This window comes from Rhinopithecus bieti, unplaced genomic scaffold (assembly GCF_001698545.2).
Source record: "Rhinopithecus bieti isolate Rb0 unplaced genomic scaffold, ASM169854v2 scaffold_14454, whole genome shotgun sequence".
NCBI classification, from domain to species: Eukaryota; Metazoa; Chordata; class Mammalia; order Primates; family Cercopithecidae; genus Rhinopithecus; species Rhinopithecus bieti.
Genome location: NW_016808228.1, coordinates 2,001,291 through 2,008,644, shown reverse-complemented (window position 1 = coordinate 2,008,644; position 7,354 = coordinate 2,001,291). Strand labels below are relative to the sequence as shown.

Genomic DNA, 7,354 nt, shown 5'->3' with positions numbered 1-7,354 from the left:
AGTGGTGGCGCGTACCTGTAATCCCAGCTACTCGGAAAGCTAAGGCAGGAGAATCACTTGGACCTGGGAGGCAGAGGTTGCAGTGAGCTGAGATTGTGCCATTGCACTCCAGTCTGGTGATAGAGTGAGACTGTCTCAAAAAATAAAAATGCATAAATGAAGTATCTTTTAAGGTGGTTTTTTCTTCCCTGGTTTTTGCAATTTAAAATTTAGATAAAATTTATATAACATAAGATCATTTAAAATTATACAACTCAGTGTTTTCTAATATATTAACAATGTTGTGCAACCATCATCTTTATCTAATTCCAGACATTTCTGTCATCTCAGAAAGAAACCTCATACCCATTAGGAGTCACTCCCAATTTCTCCCTTCCCTCACCCCCTGGCAACCATTAACCTACTTTTTATCTCTATGGATTTGCTTATTCTGGACATTGCATATCAATAGAATCAGACAACACATGGCTTTTTGTGTCTGACTTTTTTCATTTAGCATAGTGTTTTTGTGGTTTGTCCCCATTGTGGCATATGTCTGTACTTCATTTCTTTTTTATGGCTGAGTAATAGTCCACTGTTTGAATATACCAAACTTTGTTTCTCCATTCATCAGCTGATGAACATTTGGGTTGTTTCACTTTTTGGCTATTAATGAATAATGCTGATGTGAACTTTAAGCTTTTGTGTGGACATGTTTTTTAATTCCATCTAGGAGTGGAATTGCTGAGTCACATGGTAACTCTGTGTTTACTGCTTTGAGAAACCACTAATCTATTTTTCACGGTGGCTACGTTATTGGCTTTTGTTACAGTTGTTGTTAAACAATCATTTTATTGCTTGAGTACCTAGACAAATATATGAGACCAGGGCAGAGGCTGTAGATGATTCATATTTCCCACTGGGAGGGAGAATTCACTTGGTCTTATAGTATCGAACCAAGTGGTGAATCCAGCTCTCTATCAGAATCAGACGGAATTTAGCATCCTTATTCTTTCTGCTGCTCTCAGGATGCTTTTGAACAGCAACTGCTTTCTTAATTAAATGGTAGAGATCTTCAGGGAGATCAGGAGCAAGTCCCTTAGACTTAAGAAGTCTTAGGATGTTATTGCCTGTCACAAAACCGTACTTGTGCAGCACGGTGTGAATCTCTCAGGATCACACCGATTTGTGAAGGAGTTAGGCCCTTCTTGGCCAGTTTGTAAATCTGCTCCTTCACATCGTCAGATGTCAACTTCAGCCAAGTGGGGACGCTGTGGCAATAGGGCAAAACCAACTGGGACAGGCCCTTCCCAGGAGCATGCATGCGACCCATGATGGCGCCGGTCAGGCAGCTAAAGTGTGGCTGTGTTATTAAACGTTCCCACCTGCAACATAGGAGGGTTTCACCTCCTCCCGTGTTTAAACCTCAGGATTCTCAAGGGTAAAGGGAAAGGACTGCCCAGGCAAGACCTGGAGAAGAAACACCTGTGCCTTTAAAATAGAGAGGACTGGTGACTTATGGCCACTTGGCTTTCCTGACACCACACAGCCACCAACCCTGTCTTGTCAGCACCACAGCTGGAGGGCAGGGTGCCTGTCCTAGACTAGGTCAGAGGTCAGCTGTGATCCATCCTCCCTCTGCCTCTTACACAGCTAAATGGTGCTGCTTCTAACCCTCATCACTCAGCTGCTTCTCACCCTAAGGCCTCCATCTGGCACTGTCTGCCATCCAGTTGCTGTTCCAAGTTCTCTCAAGTAGCTAACAGTGTCACGTTTCTAAACCATGCCTCTTGTAATATTTGAAGCTAAGGAATGGAAAATGGGTGACAGTAGTCCATAAGAACCCAGAGCCAAAACACTACAATCCCCATGTGGTTAAGCATTCCCTTGGGGGCAGGGTTCGTCCTTCAACCCCTTGAGCATGGCTTGTGGAAGGACTATGCTTATGATGTACTGGCTACAACTCTCCAAGTCTGGCCAGTTGAGTAAGGCGTCCCTAAGTCAGAACACCTCCATCTGGATGGTACCTTCCTCTGCAGTACTAACTTCACAGAACTGCATTTTAGCAACCTTCAGAAGCTCGTCCTGAGGTGCAAGGCTGTGCAAAGCAGCCACATTGCATTGTGATCCTTATATAAGTGCTTCCAGCTGCAAGGCAGGCCACCTCTGTCAGCCAGACTATCCTCCCTAGTCTGCTGGCTCCATAGACCTTGGCACCAGGGTGAAAGCCACTTGCCTTCTGCTACACATTGACACAGCCATACACATCAGGCCAGAGGGGTGTGGCTAATGCTGGAGCATTCCAGGCCCCGACAGCCGGGATGTTTTTCCTTTCCAAGGAAAGGATGAGAGGGCAAGCAGCTGAGATGAGCTGGGATAGGCGGTTGGGAAGGAGAGGAGCCACCTGGCAACACCATCACCTCTGCCTCCTATGGCCTCCCAGCCTCCCTCCTGACCTGTTTCCTAGATTTCCTTTTTCTCCATAGATATTTAACCTGGTACTGTCCCAGCATGAGCCTTGTACTGTGAATTCTGGTTCTTATTTGACCACCATGTGGTCTTTGGCAAGTTAGCAAGTGTGGTTCACCCAAATACCTCAGGGGTGAGGATATGCACGAAGCACTTAGAACACCACCTGGCACATGGCGCCTATGAAATGCTAGCCATCCTCGATCCTGGGGCTAGTGTCAGGCAGGTCTCATCATGCCAGAAGGGAGCAGGAGACTCCTTTGGGGAGGTGGGACCCTCTGTTTTGCTTAAAAACCCGTTTCCATCCTGGGCCTCAGGTAAGGACATTCCCTGGGAGTTGAGACCATTAAGGCCATTGCTCTTGACTTGGAATGTAATGATAGTGACCTTGACTTCCAGACACAGCCCTGAATATCCAGCATGGGCTTGCTTCCAAGTGTTTTCTGCATCTGATTTATGAAATATGCCAAGCGGGAAGGAAGTTGCTGCTGACCTAATGCTTGCCCATAAAATGTGTTTTTAAAAATCAAGTGCAGGCCGGGCGCGGTGGCTCAAGCCTGTAATCCCAGCACTTTGGGAGGCCGAGACGGGCGGATCACAAGGTCAGGAGATCGAGACCATCCTGGCTAACCCGGTGAAACCCCGTCTCTACTAAAAAATACAAAAAACTAGCCGGGCGAGGTGGTGGGCGCCTGTAGTCCCAGCTACACAGGAGGCTGAGGCAGGAGAATGGCGTGAACCCGGGAGGCGGAGCTTGCAGTGAGCGGAGATCCAGCCACTGCACTCCAGCCTGGGTGACAGAGCAAGACTCCGTCTCAAAAAAAAAAAAAATCAAGTGCAGACCTGATAAATCATAGTCATCCTGCCTCTGAGACTAATACAGAGTGGTTCTAGCAGCCCAAAGAGAAGGAAGGGATCATTAGTTTGCTCTTATCTGCCAAACATAATTGTTTTGAAGGTTTGGTTTATGTGTTTGTTGTTTTTTGTTTGTTTTTGTTTTTTTGAGACAGCATCTGGCTCTGCCGCCCAGGCTGGAGTACAGTGACGCGATCTTGGCTCACTACAAGCTCTGCCTCCTGGGTTTACGCCATTCTCCTGCCTCAGCCTCCCAAGTAGCTGGGACAACAGGCACCTGCCACCACGTCTGGCTAATTTTTTGTATTTTTAGTAGAGACGGGGTTTCACTATGTTGGCCAGGATGGTCTTGATCTCCTGACATTTTGATCCACCCGCCTTGGCCTCCCAAAGTGCTGGGATTACAGGCATGAGCCACAGTGCCCGGTCTGTGTTTGTATTTTGAAGAGTCACAGGCTAACTTGTGCTCTGAACACATGATAAAGAGGAATTCTTCCAGCATTTTGTTTTCTTCAGGAAGAAGAAAATTAATCTGTGGCCCGCATTCCCACTCTTCGCCCTGTGCTAAGGCCATGAAGTCTATTGCTCTCATGACCTTAGGATTATGTTTAGTGGCAACACTGACTTTGACTTCCTCGTACAGCCTGGATTCCCTGTTCTGTTCCTACCTCCAAAGCGGGGTCATCTTCTACCTAGCCTCCCTCTCTTGGAAGTGGGACCAAAACTTAGATTCTATGCCATTGAGTAAGTATCCTTTGAGTTGCATTTAAAGGCAACTTAGGAGTGAATTTAAAAACATTTCCTCAGGCCGTCATTAGAACTGTGGTTCTCAATCTTGATACACATTAGAATTTTTTCTTTTCCTTTTTTATTTTATTTTTTTTCTGAGATGGTGTCTCACTCTGTCACCCAGGCTGGAATGCAGTGGCGCAATCTCTGCTCACTGCAACCTCCACTTCCTGGATTCAAGTGATTCTCCTGCCTCAGCCTCTGGAGCAGCTGGGACTACAGGTGCAGGCTGTCACACCTAATTTTAAATTTTAGTAGAGGCTAATTTTTGTAGTTTTCTATTTTTGGTAGAGGTGGGGTTTCACCATGTTGGCCAGGTTGGTCTTCAATTCCTAATCTCAGGTGATCCATCTGCTTCGGCCTCCCAGAGTGCTGGGATGACAGGTGTAAGCCACCAGGCCCAGCCACCTGAAGGACTTTTAAAACTATAGGAATGGGCCAGGCGTGGCCACCTGAAGGACTTTTAAAACCAGGGATGGGCGACCGGGTGCGGTGGCTCACTCCTGTAATCCCAGCACTTTGGGAGGCTGAGGCGGGTGGATCACGAGGTTAGGAGATTGAGACCATCCTGGCTAACACGGTGAAACCCTGTCTCTACTAAAAATAATTAAAAAAAAAAAAAAAAAAAAGTAGCCAGGCGTGGTGGCACATGCCTGTAATTCCAGCTACTCAGGAGGCTGAGGCAGGAGAATGGCGTGAACCCAGGAGGCAGAGCTTGCAGTGAGCGGAGATCACGCCACTGCACTCCAGCCTGGTCGACAGAGCAAGACTCCGTCTAAAAACAAACAAACAAAAAACCAGGATGGGCTGGGTGCGGTGGCTCCTGCCTGTAATCCCAGCACTTTGGGAGGCTGAGGCAGGCGGATGACCTGAGGTCAGGAGTTTGAGACCAGCCTGGCCAACATGGTAAAACCCCATCTCTACTAAAAATACAAAAATTAGCTGGACATGGTGCCACGCACCTGTAGTGCCAGCTACTCGGGAGGCTGAGGCAGGAGAATAGCTTGAACCCGGGAGGCGGAGGTTGCAGTGAGCCAAGATCATGCCACTGCACTCCAGCCTGGGTGACAGTAAGACTCTGTCTCAAAAAATGAAATAAATAAAAATAAAACTATGGATGCCCCTGTGAGCCCTAGAGGCTCAATCTGAGTGGCTTGGATGGGGCATGGCATGAGTAGGTTCTAAAAATTCCCCTGGTGGTTCTATTGTGCAATCAGGGTTGTGCATCTGGGGTTGTTAACCATTGCATCAAATGAATATCTAATATCCAACCGTTTTATAATACTGTTCCATTTGAGCTCAGTCAAGCTAATTGACCCAGTTAAGATTTCTCTTAACTTTTAAGATACTTAAAATAAGGACACCCACTTGAATTAGATGAGTGTCAACTTTTTATTTTTCAAATTATACATAGTCATAATTTAAAGAGCCAAATCATTTAATGAGGTCTCTTAGGAAAAACAGCAGTGCCTAGTCTCCCTCCCCCAACTTCCCAGCCCCTGAGGCAATTATTTTTAATTATTTTAACTGATCTTCTTAGTATTTATCTCTATATCTTTAAATAGAATGCTTGGATGACTGTGTCTTGATTTTCAGTTGGGGACAGTATCAATTGTGTTTGCACTGTGATAAGTAGGGATTTAACTCTTTCATCTCCTCCTGTCCCATATTATCTGCCACACACACAATTTCTATTTCCCAACCCCACCCAATATAATTATATCATTATTTGGGTTAAATCAGTATCATTATTTACATTGACTTTATATGCTATTCAGAGCTGAGCCATGTAATTAACTATGATTACTTTTCTTGCACCATTTTTTTCCTTGAGTTAATTGTCTTAATTTTTTTTTACTTGTTGACTAGCTTTCTGTAAACTTTCAGGAAACTATCTTTAAATTCTCTGTTATTTAAATCTCTTCTCAAGACATTTATCTACCTCAGGTATTTTGTATATTTTATCTTCCTGAAGAACTGTCTCCCATAGGCTTCTGATCCTCTCAAATCTGGACTGATTGTCCTTTGTGACTACTGTATAATTGTTATCTGGTAACATCCCTTCAGTATCATCATCCTGGGATTTCTTTTGCTTTCCCCTGTGTTGGATCTCTTGTTTCTGTATCCCTGGACTTTCTCTTTCTTGGTTTGACCTCTAATTTTGATGGAGCATATCTTCCAATATCTTTCTCAGAAAGAATAGGTAGGAAGTAAATATTTGAAACCTTGCACATCTGAAATGTTCTTTATTCCACCTTCACAGTGGAATAATACTTTATCTGGTTATAAAATTCTATATTTAAAAGTTTTTTAATTTTTAATTTCCATAGGTTTTGGGGGAACAGTGTTTGGTTACATGAGTTCTTTAGTGGTGATTTCTGAGATTTTGGTGCACACATCATATCTGGGCATAAAATTCTAGATCTCAGATTATTTCTCTTCAGAATTTTAGAGGCATTTCTCCATTTTATTTTACCTTCCAATATTAAAAACAGTCTTCCACGTTCTTTAACTTCCAGTGTTGATTCCCAATCATGTGTGTGGTCTGTTTTCTCCTGTCCAGAGCCTGTAGGTTCTTCTCTTTGAACCCAGAGTTCTGAAATTTCCTGATGACATATGGGTATACTTTTGTTCATTGTACTGGGCACTAGGTAAAGCTTTTCAATCTGGAAACACATGTTCTTCCATTCTGGGAGATTATCTTGGTTTATTCCATTTAATTTCTTCTTGCTGCTTTGTTGTTTTCTTCCTACTGCTGTTAATATTTGGATGAGCTTCCTTGATGGTATCTAATTTTCTTCTTTTTTTTTTTTTTTTTTGAGACAGAGTCTTGCTCTGTGGCCCAGGCTGGAGTGCAGTGGCCGGATCTCAGCTCACTGCAAGCTCCGCCTCCCGGGTTCACGTCATTCTCCTGCCTCAGCCTCCCAGCAGCTGGGACCACAGGCGCCCGCCACCTCGCCCGGCTAGTTTTTTTGTATTTTTTAGTAGAGACGGGGTTTCACCGTGTTAGCCAGGATGGTCTCGATCTCTTGACCTCGTGATCCACCCGCCTCGGCCTCCCAAAGTGCTGGGATTACAGGCTTGAGCCACCGCGCCCGGCCCGGTATCTAATGTTCTTATCCTTGTAGTACTATTTTCCATTCCTTAGTTTTGGCTTTTTTGTTTTGTTTTGTTTCGGCTAGATTTCTTTATCTTCCCATTCTTCTTTTGAATTTCTTCTTTTTTTTTTTTTTTTTTTTTTTTTTTTTTTTTTTTTTTTTTT

At 44.4% G+C, this 7,354-nt stretch overlaps 1 pseudogene; it reads right to left on the bottom strand.

The window, feature by feature from the left end:
• Nucleotides 1-825: 825 nt before the first annotated feature.
• Nucleotides 826-1,312, bottom strand: LOC108538117 (40S ribosomal protein S13-like; annotated as a pseudogene).
• Nucleotides 1,313-7,354: the final 6,042 nt, after the last annotated feature.